At 31.6% G+C, this 25,401-nt stretch overlaps 1 protein-coding gene across 1 annotated transcript in view; it reads left to right on the top strand.

Annotated features, from left to right (window-relative positions):
* Nucleotides 1–2,828: 2,828 nt before the first annotated feature.
* LOC127737341 (uncharacterized) overlaps nucleotides 2,829–25,401 on the top strand; it is a 37,869-nt gene continuing 15,296 nt past the window's right edge. Inside the window, exon 1 of the mRNA XM_052247949.1 lies at nucleotides 2,829–3,023. The gene's annotated coding sequence lies outside the window, so the exon portion shown is untranslated. The remainder of the gene's footprint in view (nucleotides 3,024–25,401) is intronic.

Here is a 25,401-nt window from a genome sequence, read left to right as displayed (position 1 = left end):
TTACAACATACCTTTAACGATGCCTCTTTGCCATTTGCTTATGGATTTTCCGTTTAGAATTTTCCTCGGAGTTCGGTATTTTTTTTATTTTACTTTCTCCTTCTGAACTATTACTTTGCCTGTTTTCAAGCTTTCTCGCTGACCAAGTCATGACAACGTCAATAGATATAGGAAGATGTGGTATGAGTGCCAATGAGACAACCTTCCATCCAAGTTACAATTTATAAAAGTAAACCATTATAGGTCAAGGTACGGCCTTCAACACGGAGCATTGGCTCACACCGAACAGCAAGCTATAAACGGCCCCAAAAAATTACTAGTGTAAAACCATTCAAACGGAAAAACCAACGGTCTAATCTATATAAAAACGAGAAACGAGAAACACGTATGAACTACATAAACAGACGACAACTACTGTAATCAGATTCCTGACTTAGGACAGGTGCAAACATTTGCAGCGGAATTAAACGTTTTAATGGTACCAAACCTTCTCCCTTTTCTGAAACAATAGTATAACATCACAACATAGAAAAACACACTATAAAATATCAATTGGAAGGCTTAACTCTATCAAAAAACGTAAATAAACACACAATGAACGAATAAATTTGACCTGTGACACCTGAATGCAAATACACAGTTAATAAAAAATTACAAGGGATAAATAATTAAAGTCAAAAGTAAATAAACAGGTTTAAACAAAGTTAAAGTATGATATCACTGTGAAATGTCAAATAACTTTTAGAAAATCATCACTTTTGAAGAAACCTGCGTCATATTATACACAGGTAAATGAAAATAATTTTGTTGTTAAGTATACTTCTTCTTCTGTATGTATAAAATCTTCCGTCTAGGAATACCAAGAAATTTCTTTAATATCAATAAAACTAATCTAACACTTGGTACATTTGGGGTGAATATCAACAATAAAACTATACAATAAGTGCTAGATAAAACTTCCTGTACAAGTCCAAGAACAGCATCTAAGGAAAAATGAAATAATTTTGATGTTCATAGTACGAAGAAGTGAAAATTTGTAAGGATACCAAATAATCAAAGCTGGTATATAGACAAGATCCATGTTAACATTAAATAACAAAAAAGCATTACAAATAGTATCAACAGGTCAAATTAAAAAGAAAGTACGATTTGAGAGTACTCGCAGTTACTGACAGCTAGTTAAAAGCCAAAACAATTAATAATAAAAAATCCTGCATCAGTGACTAAAATCAACTAAAATACATCCCAGGGATTTAATATTTTAACGTCATGAACAGCCAATGTAAACTATATTCAGAGATCTAATTACAACATTGGTACGATAACCCTTACTAATAAGTTTGTTTAAAGGTTCGATGAGTTTACATGGATTACATAATGATTTCAATGCCTACTGACCCCTTCCGTACCTGCAGAGATTATAAAAGCTTCTATGTATGTTCTTTAAGAACAACATAAAAATTTAAATGTGCTGGTACAACTTTTTTCTATGCACTAAAGGACGCATGTGATATAAACGATGGTACTATACAGTGCTAGAAACGAACTTATATCATTGTAGTACTATACATTGCTAGAAACGAAAATATTTCATTGTGGTACTAACTCCAGTATGCTTAAAATGATAACCTAAAAGCTTTACCCTATGGTAGGGATTTGTAAAAAAAAAAGGCTCCCCTTCGATTTTGGAAATATTCTGGTTTGTCGTTCCGCAATTGCGGTGCATTACGTGTTAGAAATTTAGTGATTTTTTTCACATGTTGTACGATAACTTTATTGTGCGGATTCATTTACTAAAACTTTACATAATTGTAGGAATTGAGGAAAGAAAGATACCGTTTTTTTTTGAATTTTGGGTTTTTAACCCTCAGATTAAGTTTTTACATGTTACGTACTAGCTCTAGTATGGTTAGATCAAATTACCACAAACTTTACACACTTGGGCATTCATATTTAAGGCAATAACTGTACGCCTAAGGATATCCTAATGAAAGTTTTTACACGTTTTTAAGGTATCTTCTCTCTAACTTTAACCGATTTGCTTGCAGCGTCAAACGTAAACATCAGACATTTTCTGCAAAGCAAAAAATAATGTATATAGCGTATCTTGTGGACGATTACGAGGCTCAAAATGTCTATATTATTTTGAACCTCAATGATACCTTTGATATCTGTGGCAATGTGACTTTCAGAAATTATAAGAAAGTGAGACAATTGTGCACGAGAAAAAAGTACTTGTTAGGGAAATGCAATGCCACGTTCTTTGCACGTTATGAAACCAACAAAAAACCGGATCTCGCTATACGTGACGCTTCTGCAATACTATTCATGAGCGTATCTTATACACCATTTATTTTCAGGCAAAGTTATATAACTGTCTTTTCTCCTTTCATATCATTACTTGTTCTCGTCCATAAATATAATAAGAATATCAACCCCAATGCAAAGGAAGTTATTCTTAAAAACGAAAACAAAAGTATGTCTGTCAGTTCATAGTTAATTTGTAAAGGTGAATGTTCCGAAACAGAAACCCTTAGTTAATTCGACTAAAGGAAGCTTGAAACCCATTATCCTGTTGAGAATAAAGCCCTTAGACTCATGGCACATTAGATTTATTGTCGCTTTCCAAAACCCAAGTATATATTTCAAACATTAATTGCGCTTTGGTGTTATTGAAATCGATGTATATCTCTTAATTAACTATTCGTACCTGTAACGCATTTAAGGACCTGATCAATAGGAAATCTTCGATATATGGTCTCTGTACTCTTTCGATACAGACAATTATTTTCACATCAATCAATACCGATGAAAAGCTCGAATGTGATTGGTTTAAATCAGATCGATCGTCTGCGAGGGTTTGCAGAAAAATGGAATTGTAGATGGGGTTTTGAATTATCTTTGATTCATGTGTCCTAGTAAACAACGGACGTACAATTCTGTACTTTCTGTCGCGATTGGCAGATAGACAGAATAATTAAGGTTTTAGTTTATTTTTCTTCAGAGTGGATATTTACTAAAAGGTAAGTCGTTTTTTCCAAATCAAAACATAGTCATTTATGTTGTTACAATATGGTTTCCATTGAATATTTATTCGCCTTATTACGTCTCAATTTTTACACATATTTTTAATGGTTTTTAGCACCATACAACAATTTATTAAGATGTATTTGATATAAGTTATATAATAAGATATATTTTTTTTGTATTAATAAAAAGACCAGACGGGAATAATGTGTTGCCTGATAGATAATAAATATTATATATATATATATATATATATAAATGTAAATCATCGAAAAAGTATAGCTAAAAATAAAATTGTTTGGTAGAAATGGTTAGATCCCGTTTTAGTCCAAAGATTTGAAAACTGCTTTTTCAATTTTACTGTAAGCCTAGCAAAAGATGTACAGTTTGGCATAAGAATAACTAACTATATGCATTATGTTTTGTGTGATGATGCCTTAAATGATGTCATTATTAGCTATGACTGAGTAAAAAGTATGAACAACTAATTGGTTATTTTACTTAACATTTGCCTTCAAAAAAACATATCCTGCATTCGCGGTTCAACGATATTTTTAAGCAAGATACATCGCATTATATTATTTCAATGACATATGAAGGTGACTCATGCACGCATGGACACTTCCAAAACAGCAAAGGGGAAAAAACTATACAATCTTTGAAATTTTTCAAAAATTATGACCCTGATGTTGTCAATCACCATTGTATGTAGTACGTAGATCTACGTTATCTCTTTATTGGTATGGGTTTTTTAATATTTTCAACCTTCGAATATGATCCTTACTTTTTTAATTTGAATCGATTTTTCGAAGTAAATTGTTCTTTGTCAGAATTTATTTACATCATTATGCATGGTGATTGTGTGTGTGCTGAATTTCCCTGTCATTCAATAAGAAATATGTGTAATGTAAAAGATGGTATAGTGCAAGTCTTTTGTGTAGGAAAGAATGCCAATCTGAGCAAAACATGAATATGAAACACCGAAATTAAGTGCATGATATTATCAACGGTATATATTATATTCAAGATCAAATTTCGTTTTATAGCTAAATAAAAAGCAAAAGTATGATTTAGGAAAAAGTCATTGTACTTAAAATTGCATAATTCCTATTTCAAAAATTGGCAACTATGCTCTGCTGGTTTATTTCCATGTATGGAGCTATGTTTGACGTCAAACCAATTACACGAACTTAGACATTAACTTGAGTTAGACGAAGCATGTATTCGATGGTTTTTAATTATATTTAACAAAGTAATTTGAGCGAGTACGTTTAGACTCATCGTATTGTATATCCAGAGTCCAAAACCCATAGGCTATTATTCGTATTTGATGGAGATCAACATATTGTGTTTTCAGCATAAGATCAGCTCGGTTAGAGTTTATTCTAATTCGCAAATCCGAGTTTTCAAGTTGTCAGTACAGGTATTTGTTGACTGGATTGACCTATTTTTTATGCCCCGCTTACGATAGTTGTTTCTTCATAGAATCAGAAGTATATTTTGAATTTCTTCAATAGAGCATGATCTTACCTCCATTTTTTGTATTGAAACATCAATATCTGTGTACCAGTTCTTTTTAACAGTGCAGGTAATTAACGTGACGGAAACTCGCAAGGATAAAAAGAGCAATTATAGCTAATCAACAAATAGTGGAGATTGTGTGGAGAGAATGTTAGAGCAGGATTGATAATTTAAGAATTCGTAAAGAATTGTCTTTTTCTTTTGCAAATTTGCATTTCCTTTGCATTAGCATATACACGAGTTTCTATATGTACACCAATTCAATAAAAAAAAGTCAATATTAGGCTTTTTACTTGGTAACCTTAGTCTCGATTTGAGTTCGTGAGTTCCAATATGTACACCAAGTCAAACTAGTTCTTTGTTTTAAAATTAAAAAAAGCCAATATTAGGCTATTCACCTGGAAACCTTGGTCTCGACTCAGTTCGTGAGTTCCAATTCAAAATCAATAGTGACTAAAAGATTGCGGGTCTGAAATGTGCGCTAAAGTGAATCATAGTAATAACAATTTTTAAAACCTAATATTTCTGTCGGAAATGTTTTTATGACTTTTCCTTATTACTTCATTGTTTTCATTAAAGTGACATAGAATGATTTTGCTGTACAGTTTCAGTTGAGGAATCAAAAAAACCCATAACAAACCTTATACATTATTTATACTAGTTTCACATAAGCATGCCTTTAAACAATGCAAGCTCTGAAAAGCCGCAATGCCTTATATATAATACATAGGTTAGTTATTGGCTTTTAACATTTTTAATTACAGTTAAACATTAGTTCTATATTTTATCTATTTAAATTCTCTTTCTTCTCTATTCATGAAAAAATATTCAGGTGACATCAATATCACAAAAACAGAAATACATTTCGTGTATGAATAATAAATGGTCAATAATACGAAGAATAGACCACTTATGATGCAAATACTGAAACATTTATAGCTGATATCAAATAGCTCTCATTTTGAAAGATATCGTCGTTTCGATCTATGAAGCTTCAAAGAACTGGCAGATAAGGTAATTCATTTTCGCCTTCAACAAAAGTGAAGTGCCATTGCAATTTAGAATTGATAACTACATATTCAATCTGAATCGGAAAACGATATTAATGGAGGCAAGAGGTATATTTTGTATGTATTACATGATGCCGTAACGACATAAAAATACCATTATCTGATTTAGACCTGAACATGGTTATATCGATCACAATATTGATCTGTCACTTATGTGCATGGAAAACCAGATCAGTGATGACATTTTCTCGCCGTATAAAGAGTCATCCACTGCCTGGAACAAGAACATGGAGATTAGTTAAACCTTATCAATACATCCTTTGATATATATGATATATGATATACATGATATAGCTATCTTGATGAAATTCTGAAATGCAAAAGATGAAATTCTGAAATGTAAAATCTTGTCAGTTAAGCTTAAGCATGTTATTTCTCAGCTATGTATCGACCTTGTAATAATTGGTATAGCAGTCTTTTTCTGTCATTATAAACTATAAAGTATATCCTTTTACAACTATTTCGACACACATTTTGAAACGGACAACTATATTTTTTCTGTTGAGAATTTTCTGTTTTTACACACAACCTTATGTACCCAAGTTTTGTTGTTCCAAGAATTGATATGAAAACGCTTTGGATTGAGTTAGAATAGGAAAAGAAAAAATTATACCATGTCAGTCCTTTCGAGCATATTAATTTTTAAATCTTGAGTCCCGGTGAGAATAATTGTTTTAAGTTATTCACTCACTTTTTAATTCCAGGTAAAAGTTACTCATGTCAACCGTATAATGCTGATTTAGCTAGCTAATATTTCTTTCAAAATGGTCAGCCCATATGATGTTATATATGGAAATAATCATGAGTTAATCAAAATAGACTTATTAATATTCATAAATCTCTAGTCCTTATACACTTACATCGATATTAGAACTACGGTATCGTTGGGGTTAATTAGTTAGTAATGTAGTCCTTCCTTATAATTTACTCTTTTCATACATCATTTACTGCTAAGTTATCTCTAACAATTATCTTAATGTGTAACTTGGTTGTTGAAATATTTGTATTGTTTCTGATTTTTCAATGAGATTGTCAAGCAAATTATGGCAGTATTAGATTTCTGTGCCCATTATTGTCCATATCATTACGCATCTGTGTGCTTCAATACACAACTTTAATAAAGACGGAATTCTACCCAAGGCGCTGCTTGGGACACTCTGGAACTTGCAGTTAGGTCTGCCTTTGCTCTGTGTTGAAGGCCTCATTTTGACTCTCAGATGAAGAACAGCAATAAAAGCGTTTTGTTTGTGTACGGATTTTGTGACATGAAATTTTACACCATATCCTTTCTTTTCCATCATAATATTTATATAGACTGTAAAAAAGATACGCAGTGACTAGGTCTAATTAATTTTCTAGAATCATGGCCTTTTAAAAAATATTTAAGAAAGATCTTTATATCTCAATTTAAGTATGTTTGAAGTTGTATCTTATTGGGGACTTTGTGTTAACCTCTGGATGTTTTTTCCTGGTTTTATCGTTGTAATGGATTGTTGTCTAATGGATGAGTTTTTTAATCTAGCTTCCTGTGAATTTGGAATAAAGGTGGATCTCCAATATTGTATAAGTATATATTACAAGGAACTCCATGTAAGTCTCTTTTCCTAAAATAATATTAACGAGTGCGACTTATTATAATAATGTGAGGATCAAGATGGCATTGCATTGTTAATTGGAACCTATGTAATTACTCTGAGTGTAATTATCAGTATTGATGTTTATATTGAAGTAACTATTAGGATTGGTTAATTATCACCTATGTATTAACTTACACAACACCAAAAAATGAATATCCTGGTATATTCTGTGTGCTATATGTAAGAAGATTACTTGTGTAAAATCATTCAGATCCAGTAGATCTAATTTGTATTTAAATTACAGTTTGTCGCTGCTCCCTGGAGTCGTGTTTCCTATTAGTGGTCTTTGTACGAACCACATATACCATCTCGCGTTGAAATACAGATGAATTTGACCTTATCAAACATCCCTCTGGTGACGGCAAGGTTTCTCATTACTTTATACGTGACAAAAAAGTTATTTGTTAATGTCAAAAGGTCACTTTGTAAAGCTAGAATAACTACATATGTAATTATGCTATTTCTTCGGTTACTGTCAAAGCATAAAAATCATTGTAAAATACTATATATCTTTATCCTGCAGTTATTTTGTATGACATAAACAAACGATGTTCATTTTTTAATAATTAGCATTGCAGAAACAATATCTGTAGAAATTGCTAGCAAAGTCACAAATTAAAAACCTGTCGCATCCAGATAGATAAGATAAGATAAGATAATTTTATTGGTTCAAAATCCAAAATTATAGGATTGTTACCAAGACAATACAAAAACATAAAAACAAAATCTGACCACATTTATAAACATTATATATATATAACTGTATATCCCCTCCATTATAAAAAGAAAATATTGTTACAATAATAAATGAATGTATATAATCTCTGCTGAGGAGGTGGTACCACAAAGTTATTAAGTACTCAATAAAGCATTTCTAGAATTATACATGGTGCTTATGAATTTTACAATAATTTTAATTATATCAGTCTCACCACAGGTATACAAAAATTTAAATTTTGCTTCATTAGTCATATTCAAAAAAGAGGGAACTATTTCACTAATTTTGGAAAATAATTGTTCTCTAATTGTATTTAGTTTTGTACATATTATAGTGAAATGAAATTCATCTTCTACTTCTAAAAGACACAAGGGACAAATTCTTTCTTCTACAGGTGTTTTAGTGTGTCGTCCTTGTTCAATTTTAAGAACACTATTACTTATGCGAATTTTGGCAAAATGTCCTATTACTTTTCTGTCAATATTTAACAATAAATAGGTCCATGATTTGTGATTATGATTAAAGACGGTACTGATCCATTTGTGATTATGATTAAAGACGGTACTGATCCATTTGTGATTATGATTAAAGACGGTACTGATCCATTTGTGATTATGATTAAAGGCGGTACTGAAGATGTCCTCAAAATTCATTACCCTTGGTATCTTCTCCTTCTATTTAAACTGACTACAAATCAAGATAGTATATAGTAGTATGTGGACTAAAGATATAGTAGTATGTGGACTAAAGATATAGTAGTATGTAGACTAAAGATATAGTAGTATGTGGACTAAAGATATAGTAGTATGTGGACTAAAGATATAGTAGTATGTGGACTAAAGATATAGTAGTATGTGGACTAAAGATATAGTAGTATGTGGACTAAAGATATAGTAGTATGTGGACTAAAGATTCATTGCTACGGATTTGTTCAATTTATGGAGTCTGAACACACTCTTTTCTTGACGTTCGTATCTACAAATATTTGTAGCTTGGTGGATGTCACATGAAGAACAGAAACTGAAAAGAAACAAAAAATAACTGAACAAAAAGCAGTCACTATGATTTATTTATTAATTGTTGTTATTTGCTTTGAACTAGCTTTCTGTAACTGCGAGTGCTTTGTTTCTTTTGTCTTTATGTTAATTGTTTTTGTGCATCGTGCAGATCTGACGAGTCAAGCCATTTCCAAATGATTTTTATAGTTTTTTTTCTTTTGTTGTGTTGTTACACCACTGTCTACGGTTAGGGATAGCATTGAACGCTCACAAACATGTTTACCCCGCCACATTCTATATGTGCCTGTCTGTCATATTTGTTTTTCGTTTATTGTTTCGTCATAAATCAGGTCATTTGTTTTTCGTTTGACGTGTTTCATATTTTGCCAGGTTTTGTAGCTTGTTGTTTGTCTCTTCATCATTTTTTTTTTTTCTTTCGTTTTTGCCATAATTTTGTCCGTTTCTAATCAACATTTGAGTTTTGATTGTCCCTTTAGTATCTTTCGCCTTTTTTTAATGTAATTTTTTAAAAAATATTAGCCAATGATAAATATGACAATAAATCAACAAATTAAAGTCACCTTTTATAATGTATATATACACTGCTTTCATCCACTTCATTTGAACTCTCGTTGATAGTTGTCTCATTTGCAAGCATGCCACATCTCCTTATTTGTATACATACACTGGCAGCTTCTGGAAAAAACTTATCACCAGTTGTACGTATGATTTCCCTTTATTGTTTAGATTTGGTATACATGGTGGCACTTCCTATGATGAAAAAAAATAGTATCGAAGACCGTATGTTTACCACTATATATCTATTACTTTATGTCTCATTGACATAAGTACACCCCAAATCTTCTTTTATTCATTCCCAACTTGTATGACCGTCATTTATGCGTCTATATAGTCTGAACACTCTGTTTATAACCCGCTATTATGATTATTATAATCCAGTTACAGAAATAGGTGTACCGTAGAAGCTAAAAGATCGCTAATGTGACAACCAAAATATCATGATTCTATTGAATGAATTAAATCGTGTGCTAAAGAAAAAAAAACATGAGAAGATAAAGAACTTGACACATTGTATAGACACTTGCCTATTCTGGTGTATACAATTTGAAGCCTAGTATCTATGATGAGTTTATTTACAACCGCTGGGTTGATGCCAGTGCTGGTGAATTTTTCGAAATACTAAGGATTTTCTACCCAAGGAATAGATTACCTTAGCTGTATTTGGCAAAACCTTCCAGAATATTGGGTCCTCAATACACTCCAATTTTGTACTTTTTTTGGCCTTTTAACTTTTTTTATTCGAGCGTCACTGATGAGTCTTTTGTAGACGAAACGGGCGGCTGGCGTACAAAATTTGAAGCCTCGTATCTCTGACGAGTTTATTGTTGAAGACTATACTGACCTCTAGATGTTTTAAGTTTTGTGTCGATGCATCCAGTCCTTGCCTTACTATGTAATAATGAATTCTTTGAAATTCTATAGGTTAATATTGTATCATAGATGGAGACGATTTAAGTTTGGTGTCTCTTCCTTTTTGCGATATTTTGCAAATGAAATATGTTTAAACTATACTAGTGATCCCTGTAGTGTTGCTAATATATTAAGTAAGAATATGTGATAGGATTGCAAAGAGACAACTATCCACCAGAGACCGAATGACGTTGATGTTAGAAACTATATGTGACTGTACGGCCTTCAACAAGGAGCAAAACTCATACCGCGAAGTCTATAAAAGGCACTGACTTTGGACAATTTAAAACTTGAGCTGATTAGTCGTGAACGATGAAAAGAGGACAGGTTAGTGAATATGAACACGACAGTGACTGATATATATGCTAATCTGTTATATATTTTCCGTAAAAGTAAACATGTTATACTGTCGAACGTGAATTTCTATATCAATTTATTGCATAAAAGGAATATCTTATCCTCACCTGAAACACAATGGATACAAACGTTTATCAGGTGAAGAACAAAACAAATTACGTACATAGAAAGGAATATAAACCTGAGACTTATACAAAGATGAATGTCTCGAAGCAATATATTAGACAGTTTTGTAAATAAGAATTTCTAACCATAATATACACATCGAAAAAGGAAGATACACCTTTGTGTCAAAGAATATGTAAACATTGTATTGATAACAAAATTGAAGATGAGTTTCATTTCATATGTGGCATCATGACGATAAGAAAAAAAATCATGATGACATTGTTATCATTATACAATGTTTTTGTAATTTTCATGGTTTGGATAAATTTAAATGTTTAATGAACTGTAATGAGACTGATGTTCTCAACAGATTTCTTATATTTATATAATAGTTATTGAAGAACTGGTCATTATCATGATATATGGACTGCCCACAGGACAGTGGTATTGACTAAGACAGCGATAATGACTGAGCCGTAGGCGAGGTCATTATCGCTGTCGCAGTCAATACCACTGTCCTACGGGCAGTCCATGTATCACGATAATGACCAGTTCTTCAATAACTATTATGTTTATTTCATTGAGGAACCATGTTTTTAAAAATTCTCATAAATTCAAATTGTTCAAAGCAAATTCGAGTTATTGTACGATTTCTATAGGAAAGAGTGAAGACCAGTCATAGTGATAACTATAAGTCACTGTCATTCATTTAAGTGCAATTTTTCAGTATATGAATACAAAATAAAGTTTTCTATAATTTTATAATTCTTGTTGCTGAGTAGTTTGTCTCTATCAGCATCGGAAAGTACGGCAAAACGATCATTTGAGTTGTCTGTAGCAGACGTGCCTTCCAGTTCAGTCATGTTCCAAACGTCTGTATAGCGATTTGCGTTTCATTAAAGGGACATCACTCTAAACAGAGAAACCACGCCCTACTGGTCATTTACATGTAAAAGTCCGTTAACGACCGGTTTTCTGGTCCGTTTTTTTCTGTTAAAGACCGATGAATTTTTTTACTAAAGAATAAAGAATGTCATGTGGCCCCTTGTTATCCAATAAGAGAAGCTAATTCTTAACCGATATGAAAAAAATATAGATAAATGTATCATAATCAGAAATTCATCATTGGGAATAATTGCATAATTGATGTGTGTGTGTGTTTTGTCTTTTGTTTGTTATACGTGACAAAATTGTTGTTTCTTTTTTTTTTTTTATTCTTTTTTCTATGTTTTGTATGTATTTCAGCGATGATCCTTTTGTCAGAAACTACAGAACTATTTATCACTTACTAGTATAATTTGATGGATTATACTTTTTGAAAAGTACAAAAATAAAAAATAAGGAAATGCGGTATGATTGCGATGAGACAACATTCCATGAAAGCCAAAGACAAATATGTGAACACTTTACAAGTCACCGTAGGGCATTCAACTATGAGCAAACCCCACCCATATCGTACATATATAGTAAGCTATGAATTAAAAGAATATCCAAATTCCACATAAAGTCAAGATTGCCTGAGGGAGTTGGAATCTTTGTTTTTAAACCATTTCTAAATTTATCAATGGAGAATTTAAGAAAGGTTTGTAATAAACCAAGGCAATACCAGCGCACTGTATTGCAGGTTCCTGGCTTGTTTACACACAAGTCCCCATAGACTTGCTACAATTCCCTTTCTTTTATTTCTTTCTTACTAATTTATATGTCTACTGAAAACTGCCAGTATACTGATTGCCCTCTGCAGGTGTCAGTATAATGGAAATCTCTTAGTTATAGCAGTAAAATTGTTAAAGGGGTAAAATTGAAAAAAAAAGAAAATTAGGAAGGGACATGTAGCAAGTCTATAGTCCCCACAGAAGTTACTGATACCATCTCAAATATCAAACTATCAATACGTAGAAACACAGATACGCACACCAAATCCAAACACCACAAATAGTAAACTACGCATTCCTAGCCTTGATATAGCATTATAAAACAAATGTTGTATACAATGTCACACGTGTTCGTAAGACTATACATAAAACTATAGAATATGTTGAACTTTAACTGTAACTAAAAAGATCATTCGAACTCGTTTTTTTTATCGAATATACGACTACATGAAAGACAAGATTTAAGCATATACTGTAAAATGTTTTCGGCTTTATGCTTTAAAATGGGAAGCGAATAATTATATTTATACTCAACTGTCTCAATAAATTAAAACAGAAAGTACAGGCGTTACAGGCATTGAGGTAAGTATCGACACTGAAAATAACTGAGTGACGTCTGTAAGATTTTTAATAGGTTTTTTTTATCTGTTATTTGGTATTTTTTGTTAATCCGTTAGATCAATCACAGACAACACTGTCTAGTCATTATTATGTGGGATTGCCATCACGTGATTGCCATCCAATCAATAGGACGAAACAACAAAAAATGATCAAACTAGTGTGAAAAATTGGGATATTCATGAAGTTGTTTACATGTTTCTAAGTAAATTATAGTTCAATTATTAACCAAAGTACAAGCAAGAGGAGTGTGCGAAAATTAAACTCCCACCATACTGCATATAGCGTCTTTGAAGACTCATGTTTACACAAACAGCTAGTGTTTATTGAAGTGTGGTATAATCGTAAATGGGGGTTTTCTGTCGATAAAAAGCGAAATGTAATAAATTTGATTATCAGAAACATTAAAGTCATAAAATTGTCAAGGAGAAATCAATTCAAACTAGGGAAACATGTAATGTAAAAATTGAAATAACATTGTATATAATGGACTTCTCAATTCCGAAAGAATAAGACAAAACAATTGGTACCGTTATATATTCACCGCTTTTCAACTATTCACAGATAGAATTGCAAAGAGTTCTTATCACTTTCGTTTGGTAAATTGATCTGTCAGTCGAATTTAATCTGACAAAGGATAAGAAGCTTATAAAAAGCCGAGAGTAAGCTTAAATATATTATATCAGATCTAACTAAAGTAGACCAAAGGACTACGTATAAGTGAAGTCCACAGGTAATTATTATGAAAAAAATACCTTAATATTAAACAAGGTGCCCAACTTGCATTTTTGAGAAATGACAATCGGTCGCGATAATTTAATGTCGATTTACGAAATAACAAGTTTCAGTAACAGAGACAACCGCGGAATCGAAATATAAGGAAAGTTCGCGACCGAGTGTACATTCTCAAAAATGCTAGTTGGGTACCTTGGGTTATATTAAGGTATATAGGTTGAGTTTTTTTTCAGAGACAACTGCCTGTGGGGAAGTCCGTCCTGTAAATAACGAATATTCACAATAATCGTTCATATCCTGAAATTCAATTGTGTATTACATCGATCTTTAGCGTTATTTTCCCTACATTTTGTTGTTTCTGTATGTTGTTGATGTACGCAGATTATTCATGTTTATTAGATCTTCGTTTTGAAATCAATCTAAATTTGTTTAAGCAAAATAGAAGCAAAAAAAGTTGGACGGACAGCAAGCCAACAGCACAAACAATTTGAAAGTCATCTGGAGGTGACCTTTACACTTCCTCAACAATGGTCATGTTTCTGTACAATATGTCAAGCTCTAAATCGCTCCGAAGAACAGTGAATTAATTTAATTAGCGTCAAAAAATCTGCGAACAACACGAAATTCTCAGAATAACTACATAAACAATAGAAATTGGAAAAACCACAACCAATGTTGTCTAACTGTAAAACCAATACTATAATGTAGATGTTACTAATTCATATGATATTGTGACATATTCAATTCTGAATATTGAAGAGAAATTTCATAACTTCTGTGATATGACTGTGGAATCATCTGTATTGCAATCATTAGGACCATCATATTGTTAGACACATTTTTCTTAACAACGAGAGGCTACGGGGTAACCTTTATCGATTGCAGGACCAATTCAAATCTTACCATAGTAATTTTTCACGTGCGTTTTGTTTATAAAGGAATAGTTTTTGTCACTCTTTACTGTGTTGTTTTTGTGAAGATCTTATAACTAATCTTCAATTTCTGAATCAGGTTAATGGTGTTGTCTTTGTTTCCATTTTGGTAGTCTTTCTTGCATCAATTTTATATTTAATATTTCTAACTTCCCTTAGTAATATTCATAACCTAAAATAAATGATATTTTCTGGATTTAAAAAAAACTCTTAAAAGAATAAACAAATCATAAAATGTTGTTTGCTGATTGATTAAGGTCGTATAATAATTACTAAGTTCCTTTTACCCTTTGAAATAAGAAAAAAAGTTGTTATGTAAGGCAAACGTTATGGCAACCACGTGACAAAAGTATCAACAATTTTTACTTAAATAATCTTTTTAGGAGCTAAGAAAAATTAAGGAAAATCATATATTTGTATGTTCACAAATAATGAGTAGCAAGAATTTTGACCGATATGCAAAGACGATTAAAGGTAAACATAATGGGAATACACATGCTACAAATAAAACGGCAATATTGCTTCATTTTAAAGCAAATTATTTCTGATATCATGATTTGTTTTATTTGAATGGATTACTCCTTCCTTAATATATCAAGGGTATCCAACTGTGAATGTTTCTTTTTAAGAAACTAATACTATATTCTAAACATAATAACCATGGTGGCATCGTCCTTTCGGTATAAATAAGACATTACAAATTAAAGCTATAAGACTCCCACATTAGAAAAGTTAATTGAGAAACAGGAACAATATACTTTTCGCGAATGTAATTTTTGGAAGATCAAATAAATTTAAAAAAATCATTCATAAGGAACTTTTAATTTTTTAGAATTTGATTTGTTGTCTTCATTAAAAAATACTTATTCTAACATGAACATAAAAAGTATGCAATCTTTGTTTACACCAATCAGAACATAATACCACCAATGTAACCTAGCTTAAGTGTCAGAATATTCTGTCAATATGTTATTTCTACGTAATGTTAATATCCTAGCAAGATAGCTTTAGCCAGTGTTGTTAATACCTAATCAAGATAGCTTTGGTCATTGTTGTTAATACCCAATCAAGATAGCTTTGGACATTGTTGTTAATACCTAATCAAGATAGCTTTGAACATTGTTGTTAATACCTAATCAAGATAGCTTTGGACATTGTTGTTAATACCTAATCAAGACTTTGGACATTGTTGTTAATACCTAATCAAGATAGCTTTGGACATTGTTGTTAATACCTAATCAAGATAGCTTTGGACATTGTTGTTAATACCCTAGCAAGATAGCTTTGGACATTGTTGTTAATACCCAATCAAGATAGCTTTGGACATTTTTGTTAATACCCTTGCAAGATAGCTTTGAACATTGTTGTTAATACATAATCAAGATAGCTTTGGGCATTGTTGTTAATACCTAATCAAGATAGCTTTGGACATTGTTGTTGATACCCAATCAAGATAGCTTTGGACATTGTTGTTGATACCCAATCAAGATAGCTTTGGACATTGTTGTTAATACCCTAGCAAGATAGCTTTGGACATTTTTGTTGATACCCAATCAAGATAACTTTGGACATTGTTGTTAATACCCAATCAAGATAGCTTTGGACATTGTTGTTAATACCTAATCAAGATAGCTTTGGACATTATTGTTAATACCCAATCAAGATTGCTTTGAACATTGTTGTTAATACCTAATCAAGATAGCTTTGAAGATTATTGTTAATACCGAATCAAGATAGCTTTGAAGATTGTTGTTAATACCTAATCAAGATAGCTTTGGACATTGTTGTTAATATCCTAGCAAGATAGCTTTGGACATTGTTGTTAATACCTAATCAAGATAGCTTTGGACATTGTTGTTAATATCCAATCAAGATAGCTTTGGACATTGTTGATAATACCCTAACAAGATAGCTTTGGACATTGTTGTTAATACCTAATCAAGATAGCTTTGGACATTGTTGTTAATACCCTAGCAAGATAGCTTTGGACATTGTGTTAATACCTAATCAAGATAGCTTTGGACATTGTTGTTAATATCCAATCAAGATAGCTTTGGACAGTGTTGTTAATACCCTAACAAGATAGCTTTGGACATTGTTGTTAATACCTAATCAAGATAGCTTTGGGCATTGTTGTTAATATCCAATCAAGATAGCTTTGAACAGTGTTGTTAATACCCTAGCAAGATAGCTTTGGACATTGTTGTTAGTACCCAATCAAGACAGCTTTGGACATTGTTGTTGATACCCAATCAAGATAGCTTTGGACATTGTTGTTAATACCCAATCATGATAGCTTTAGACATTGTATGTTAATACCTAATCAATATAGCTTTGGACATTGTTGTTTTAATACCCTAGCAAGAAAGCTTTAGACAGTGTTGTTAATACCTAATCAAGATAGCTTTGGACATTGTTGTTAATACCCAATCAAGAAAGCTTTGGACATTATTGTTTATACCCAATCAAGATAGCTTTGGACATTGTTGTTAATACCCAATCAAGATAGCTTTGGACATTGTTGTCAATATCCAATCAAGATAGCTTTGGACATTGTTGTCAATACCCTAGCAAGATAGCTTTGGACATTGTTGTTAATACCCAATCAAGATAGCTTTGGGCATTGTTGTTAATACACAATCAAGATAGCTTTGGACATTGTTGTCTATACCCTTGCAAGATAGCTTTGACCACACATTGTTATTAATACCGTAGCAAGATAGCCTTGGACATTGTGTTAATACCTTATCAAGATAGCTTTGAAGGTTGTTGTTAATACCCAATCAAGATAGCTTTCAGCATTGCTGTTAATACTCTAGCAAGATACCCTTGAAAATTGTTGTTAATACCCTAGCAAGATAGCATAAACATTGTTGTTAAAAAGGTTGCTGAAAAGATTTTTTGTCATTTTTCTACTTATCTCATCTTTAAATATAGCCTATATGGTGATTTTGAAATAGACAAAGCTATTTGTATAGTCTATATGGTGATGTTGAAATAGACAACGCTATTTATATAGTCTATATGGTGATGTGAAATAAACAACGCTATTTATATAGTATATTTTTCTAATGTTAAAATAGACCACGTTTCTTTTTTTGGTAAAACAGCTTTTCAGCAAATAAGAAACTGCTTTTGATTTAAGGTTAATAACAGTGTTCTATTGGAAATCAATACGTCTCTAAGTCAACTCAAAAACTAATTCTTGTAAGAATGAATAAAAGGAGACATCATTTACACGCCAGTGAGACAGAAACATAAGGACACAAAACAAAACAAAAACATCTAAAGGTCAACATATTGACTCAAAGACAAGTGTCAGTACGTAACTATTTTACTTTAATTTACCATGATGCACTATCATCAAACGGAGAAAGTTAAAGACAACATAATTATTTACTAGTGTAGGTCTTATGCTTGCATGTAAGTGTATGTTTAATGTTATATATTATTCTTACAACTGTTTGTGGTAGACCAATTTCTGCAGACAATCTGACAGGACGTAGGTGTGAATGGAAAACAATGATCAATGACAAAGAACTATAGCTGCGTAAAAAATATTTTACATTTAGGTTTATTGGCTTCGATTTATTTTCAGTATATCAATGTTTTCCATCAATAATTGAATATATGTGTTTGACTTCTTTCCTGATCATTCCATAGAATAATACTACTTTAAACATAGCATTTAAAAAGTAACTTACTTTGTCTACATGTCCCCTAACCCTTCTAATGTAATCCCTGCCTTTATCTGGAGTAACTTACTTAAATGTCTACATGTCCCCTAACCCTTCTAATGTAATTCCTGCCTTTATCTGCAATATTTTAAATTCAATTTCAAGAGGAATAAATTGCAGTTTGTATTGTTCTACCAATCTCATTACACGGTGAACACATTATATCCTTTTTCTTTGAGTCCTTACCGATTGGAATAGAAACTAGTAAAAGGTATTTCGGAACAACATTAATTGCTGTCGTTTAAAGTTGTAATGGACTTGAATAAAAACTGGTAAAAGTCGTTTCGGTGCGACATTAATTGCTGTCTTCATACTTATATCATGATCATTACATCAATAGCATTTTAACTGAGTTTTTTTAAGCACATTTGTGCTCGTGTTTTATTACTGTGTTTGATGTAAATTTTGATAATTACTTTAGTTAACTTTCATTTCAAGCATCGAAAAAGAAAGGCAAGAAAATGCATCTCGTCCTGAAATTTTCAGAATCGAATAATTGAAAGTATCCATGGCATTTCCATGCGTTTTGAGTTATTCACATGCATTTCATATATAAATACGAAATAGCTGGGAGAAAAACACGATGTAACGCCTGCTTAAATGTAAACGTTTACATAAAGATTCGGATTCAAGTGAAATGTTTTCTTTTTGATTAAAGTCATATGATACTTCAAATTTAAAAAAAGTTTAATAGGTTTTATATACTTGAATGGCTAAGTTTTATTATAAAAAAGTGAACGTTGACTTTCTTGTAAAGGAAATCCTTATCGTATCAAAATCTTCAGCAATGTACTGCTTTTGAATTATTGTCTTCCCGTACTATAATTCGCCGATATTTTTCAGTATGCAGTGCCTTTAACTACGAGATCTTTCGTTAGAACTTCGGCCATTGCACAACGCAAGTGCGAGGAAAAACCGTGATGAAAGAATGTAAACAAACGTGCACTGGAAGATAAATACAATACAGTAGTAATTGTTTCTTAAAGAACAAGCACAATACACCAAATCATTAAACAACTGTTAAAGAAAAGTTTAATTAACGAATGGGAACGCATGGAATATATAAAAAAATAACATCGCTGTATCAATTCCTTTTTTCACGTGCTCCACTATTCTGTGTTAATTGTTTATCAATGTCACTATCCGGTAAACTCCGGTAACAAAACTCGAAATATTAAAATTAGCTTGCGATCATCTATCACTGAATGAATATTATTCGTCGATAATACGTTATAGATTCGTAATAAATGTTAAAAAAAACGTGCATAGAGGACTTAGTTTAGTATATATGCATACATGGATTCAATAATTCTTTAACATTATAATAGCAAGAAATTCGTTTCATATGACGTTAACAATTTCAGTTTCTTCAGAAAGATTCTGTGGTTGAAATTCCACAAATAAAAAAGAATTAAAAGCAAGAAAGTCTTGTGTGACTTTGACACAATTAAAATACATATGATTCATGTATGAAATAATAAAATGCTGGAAATTGGTTTCAGTAAATCATTTTCTTGCTATTACCACCATGCAGTCACTATTGAAAATTAAGAACGTATTTTTTTACGCTGCGATGAATAAATGCATTTGACATTTACATTTTAGTATTGATACTCAGGGCTGATTTACCTTCAGACAAGATTTAATCGTTCGACTCAATGGTCTCAGGCAAACAACCCGTAAGAAGTAATGAACGAGAAATCAATTGTTGTTTTCTGCTTGTCAGTTTTTATTAAACTTGGATGATGAAAGATAAAACAGGGACAAACAAGCAAAAATAAACAAACACAAAGCTTCACAACACTCTTGGTCAAGAATGTCAAATCGCCGACTTGTAGTTTTTCGATTTTCCTAGTGGAAACCTCTTTTTAAGTAGTTTACACTGGAAAATTGAAAGAAAAATGCGTTTGAAAATATCCGACACGTATCTTGTTTTGTTCTGTATATTTGTTGCAAGAATTTTCCAATATTTCCGTTTTATTGAATAGTTGTATCTTATAATGTTATATAAGATCCATATGGTATAAAGTTTTATTTAATAAAATGTGTTTTATTTGATAAAAGTAAGTGGAAAAAAGCATAATGAGTAATAACCGCGAGCATTCTTTGATATGTTATTGTGTATTACTGTTCTTTGAAATGGTATTGTGTTTTACTGTTCTTTGATATGGTATTGTGTATTACTGTTCTTTGATATGGTATTGTGTATAACTGTTCTTTGATATGGTATTGTGTGTTACTGTTCTTTGATATGGTATTGTGTAAGTCTGTTTTGTTTCAATTCTTTGGTATGGTATTGTGTATTACTGATTTGTTTATAGTCGTTGATATGGTATTGTGTATTACTGTTTTGTTTAAACTCTTTGGTTTGGTATTGTGTATTACTGATTTGTTTAAACTCTTTGGTACGGTATTGTGTATTACTGATTTGTTTAAACTCTTTGGTATGGTATTGTGTATTACTGATTTGTTTAAACTCTTTGGTATGGTATTGTGTATTTCTGTTTTGTTTAAACTCTTTGGTATGGTATTGTGTATTACTGTTTTGTTTAAACTCTTTGGTATGGTATTGTGTATATCAGATTTGTTTAAACTCTTTGATATGGTATTGTGTATTCAAGACTGATTTGTTTAAACTCTTTAATTTGGTATTGTGTATTCAAGACTGAATTGTTTAAACTCTTTAATTTGGTATTGTGTATTCAAGACTGAATTGTTTAAACTCTTTAATTTGGTATTGTGAATTCAAGACTGAATTGTTTAAACTCTTTAATTTGGTATCGTGTATTACTGATTTGTTTATACTTTTATTTTGGATATCTTTTATACCTTTTTGTAGAGTAAAAGGATTTCAAACAGACTTTTTATGTACTATCTTTCATGTACCGTTTGTTAGTTGACTAGATTGAGATATAAAAGAAGGGTGCGTACCTTAGAGATCTTGAAATATAAATAAAGGGAGATATGGGTCACTTATAATGTCATTTTAAATCCGCCACATGTTTATGTGCTGATTTTTTTGTTTGCCTTTGTCTTTTTGGATTACTCTCTGATTGACGAATATTCACATCTACTTTTAGTCATATTTATCAAGTTTTATGACAATACTTTATTATGACTGTAATAAATGTGAAACAATCGTATTGATTAAAGAATAACTATCTTAAAATTACTTTTTATTGTCGCTCTGTGCGAAAGTATAACTATGGATTTGTGCTCATTATACAAGACCAATACACTTGAGATATTTAAAGTGATTTGTTCAGGTTTTATTTTCTGGTATGATTTTTAACGTATCGTTTTATCTTCCCCTGTTCGAGATAAAGATGGGGCTCTGTTGAGTACTAATTTTATGTGTATCTCGGGATCTGTAATATGTGTATGTGTAGCGAATCTCGTGAAACTAATTTTCTTGTTTTATTTTCTATTACGCCTTTTACCGACGTATGTTTTGTCTTCCCTGTTCGAGATGAAGATGGTGTGCTGTTGAGTACTCACTGATACTGTAATATGTGTATGTGTAGCGAATCTCGTCAAATGTTGTTTTTTCTGATTTTATTTCTGTTATGTCTTTTTAAAAAGTGTTTATGTATCTCTTTATCTTTGGAGATACAGATGGGGTGCGTTTGAGTACAAATTCATTTCTGTAAATCTGCTACATGTTTATGTGTCATGAATCTCGTCAACGGTTTTTATTCTGGTTTTACCTCCTTCTGCCTTTTTACGTATTGTTTTGTCTTCCACTGTTCGAAATAAATATGATGATTCTTCAAGGATTTGCCGTTTTAGTCTCGACGATTCAAACCTTGGCACAGAATGTGGTTGCTTGCCTTCTGAACACCTAACAGTTCAAACAAAAGGGCCTCGACGATTCAGTCCTTGTCATAGGAAGTGATCGCTAGCCTTATGAGAACATATATAAGGGTTGCGACGTTTCAAACCTTGCCATAAGATGTTATCGCTTGCCTTCTGAAAACCTAAGAGTCTCGACAATTGAGATCTTGCCATAAGACGTGGTCGCTTGCCGCCTCCTGAAGAGTCTCGACGATTCAAACCTTGTCATATAGGATGAGATCACTTCCTTACTATATGTATTAATATAGAAAAGTTTCCCCCAAAAATTAAACAATAAACTCATAATTGGAGAAGACGACGATGACTTAAAAATTCTATATGTGACAGAATTGCATGTTAAATCTCCATTTAGTTATGATTAAGGAACAGAAAATTACAGAATGATATGTTACAAAGAGATGATGAAGTTCCAATGATAATGATTTACGATTGCGTTATTTAAACTTTTTTTCTTTCGTTACGTAACGTGTAACCATGACACGCGTTTCTTCATTAGTTTTATTGTATGCACGAGACTGAAAACTTTTAAATGTTAAAAATAATCTTGGTTTTTTTTCAAGAATTTTACAAGCAGATTATAGCTTTCTGTATATTTTCCTTTATCAATCACTTATTAATTAGATGAAGCAGGAACATATATATTGATACTGTTCCCAGGATGAAGCTTAAGGAACAAAATCATTATACTATCATCACATGCACATGGAGGACATATTTCAAAAATGATTCGATATTGTAGAGCTTTTTCAGTTACGCGAAATGAAGTAATTATTCAGCAGACGAATACAAAAAATTTACTCATAAGAACATTTTGAATCCAAAGATTTCAAAAAATCAATTTGGTTGACCTCTAATGGTGTTGGAGCATAATTCTCATGGGAGGAATGCTGTTTGGCGCTTCAACACATTAAAACATCAATATTTGATATATATGACAGAATTGCATGTTAAATCTCCATTTAGTTATGATTAAGGAACAGAAAATTACAGAATGATATGTTACAGAGAGATGATGAAGTTCCAATGATAATGATTTACGATTGCGTTATTTAAACTTTTTTTCTTTCGTTACGTAACGTGTAACCATGACACGCGTTTCTTCATTAGTTTTATTGTATGCACGAGACTGAAAACTTTCGAATGTAAAAAATAATCTTGGTTGTTTTTCAAGAATTTCACAAGCAGATTATAGCTTTTCTGTTTATTTTCCTTTCTCAATCACTTATTAATTAGATGTAGCCTAAGAAACAAAAGCAATATACTATCATCACATACACATGGAGTACATATTTCAAAACTGATTCGATACTGTAGAGCTTTAAGCAATTACTATGACTTTTAAGATTGTAAGCCGTAAAAGTCTTAATTCGAAATTATTGAACTATGGATGTTTCACCTTAACTTAAATCTAAATAAGGTTAATGTTACAAAAACTTGTTTGAGCACTTTATGTGTCGCCCACAAAAATAACAAGTGGTGCATTCTACCCGTAAACTACTCGTACCATGGACAGCCTAGGAGGTTAATAAGCTTAACCGATTATTGTCGAACTGGGTACCATAAGAAAGTACCCTGAGTACTTTTACTTGATCAAATGGTAACCCAATTTATTTGTTTTAAAGTTACAGTTCTATGGATAACTTGGAAAGAAGATAAATACCCAGACCATTGAGAATTTTGGCGTATTAAGACATTTATATTGATTCCAGGTGTAAACCTTCAAAATTATTTTCGTTTACTTTTGTTACGACTGCCATGATGATAAAGATGTACGTGCTAGAATGTATGTTACGCTTCATCAACTTACCAAAATGATATGAAAACGATCATAGGCGCTTGGGGAACGGACCCTTTTTCTAAATAATTGTTTGTTTGTGTTTTATCTTTTATTCATCTTTTATTTAGTATATATTATTTCATATATTAACCTAGTCTCACTTATTTAATGTGTTATTGCTTTTATTCATACGATATATCAATAACTGTAGTTTACATTATGATGCCCCTCTTATTTCCGTTCCTGCAACCAAATAATTTAAATATACTTTATATTATAAATGTGGCATACCGTTTTTTTATTTTCTTCATCTCCTTCCATACAATGCCATACAACATTCAACATGTTGAAAATTATGTTCGAAAACATGCATTAATATTAATGCAGAAAAAATAGCTGCAAAACGAAAAGGACTCCATGGTATTTTGCTGATACCCCGGACTTTCATAATCTTAAAAAGCGATAAAATGTTACCATGTTAATTGCACAGATAGACGACAGGAACAAAAGAAATATCAAAGTTTCACTATGAAAATGTTTTAGAATGAAACTATTAATAGAGTAAGTTATGGTAGAAATTCTTGAAAATGCAATAATTAAACAGACACGTCGCACATTATGAGATGTTGTGGTGAACAAATTTCCCGTGAGACAACCCTTAACAGATCCAGTAGGTGTTAATGATCTGATCAAAGCAAAGAAAAGAGTGATGGTGTTATGTATTCATGAAGATAGACGGTGTCTGGTCTGGAAGAGATCAATTTAATACTCAAACGTGTTGATTTTTCTTGGATTTCCATTTAAGTAAGAAGATTGACGACACAATATGCCGAATGTTTCCTGAATTACACAACCGCGTTACTTCTCCAGAGTGTGGTATGAAATGCATGCGAAGTTATTCAAAGCCGGATTATAATTGATGCAGCTCAACTGACTGTTTCTGCAGGTTATGACGTCACACCTAAACACTTTGGTTAAGGTTATATTACAGTAAAGGTGTTATATCACATTTTTTTTACCGAATTTTGCTTATAGACCTATTTTGAAAGAATCCACTCAATGATATTTTAAAAAAGAAAAAAAAGATAAATGCAATATTTTTTCAATTTTCAATAAGATTTCAACGAGCCAAAACTGTATGAAAATTTTACCAAAATCTGTGACA

Source organism: Mytilus californianus, unplaced genomic scaffold, assembly GCF_021869535.1.
Source record: "Mytilus californianus isolate M0D057914Y unplaced genomic scaffold, xbMytCali1.0.p SCAF_4, whole genome shotgun sequence".
Classification (NCBI taxonomy): Eukaryota; Metazoa; Mollusca; class Bivalvia; order Mytilida; family Mytilidae; genus Mytilus; species Mytilus californianus.
Note: the sequence above shows the minus strand (reverse complement) of the source record. Positions and strands in the feature narration are given on the sequence as shown.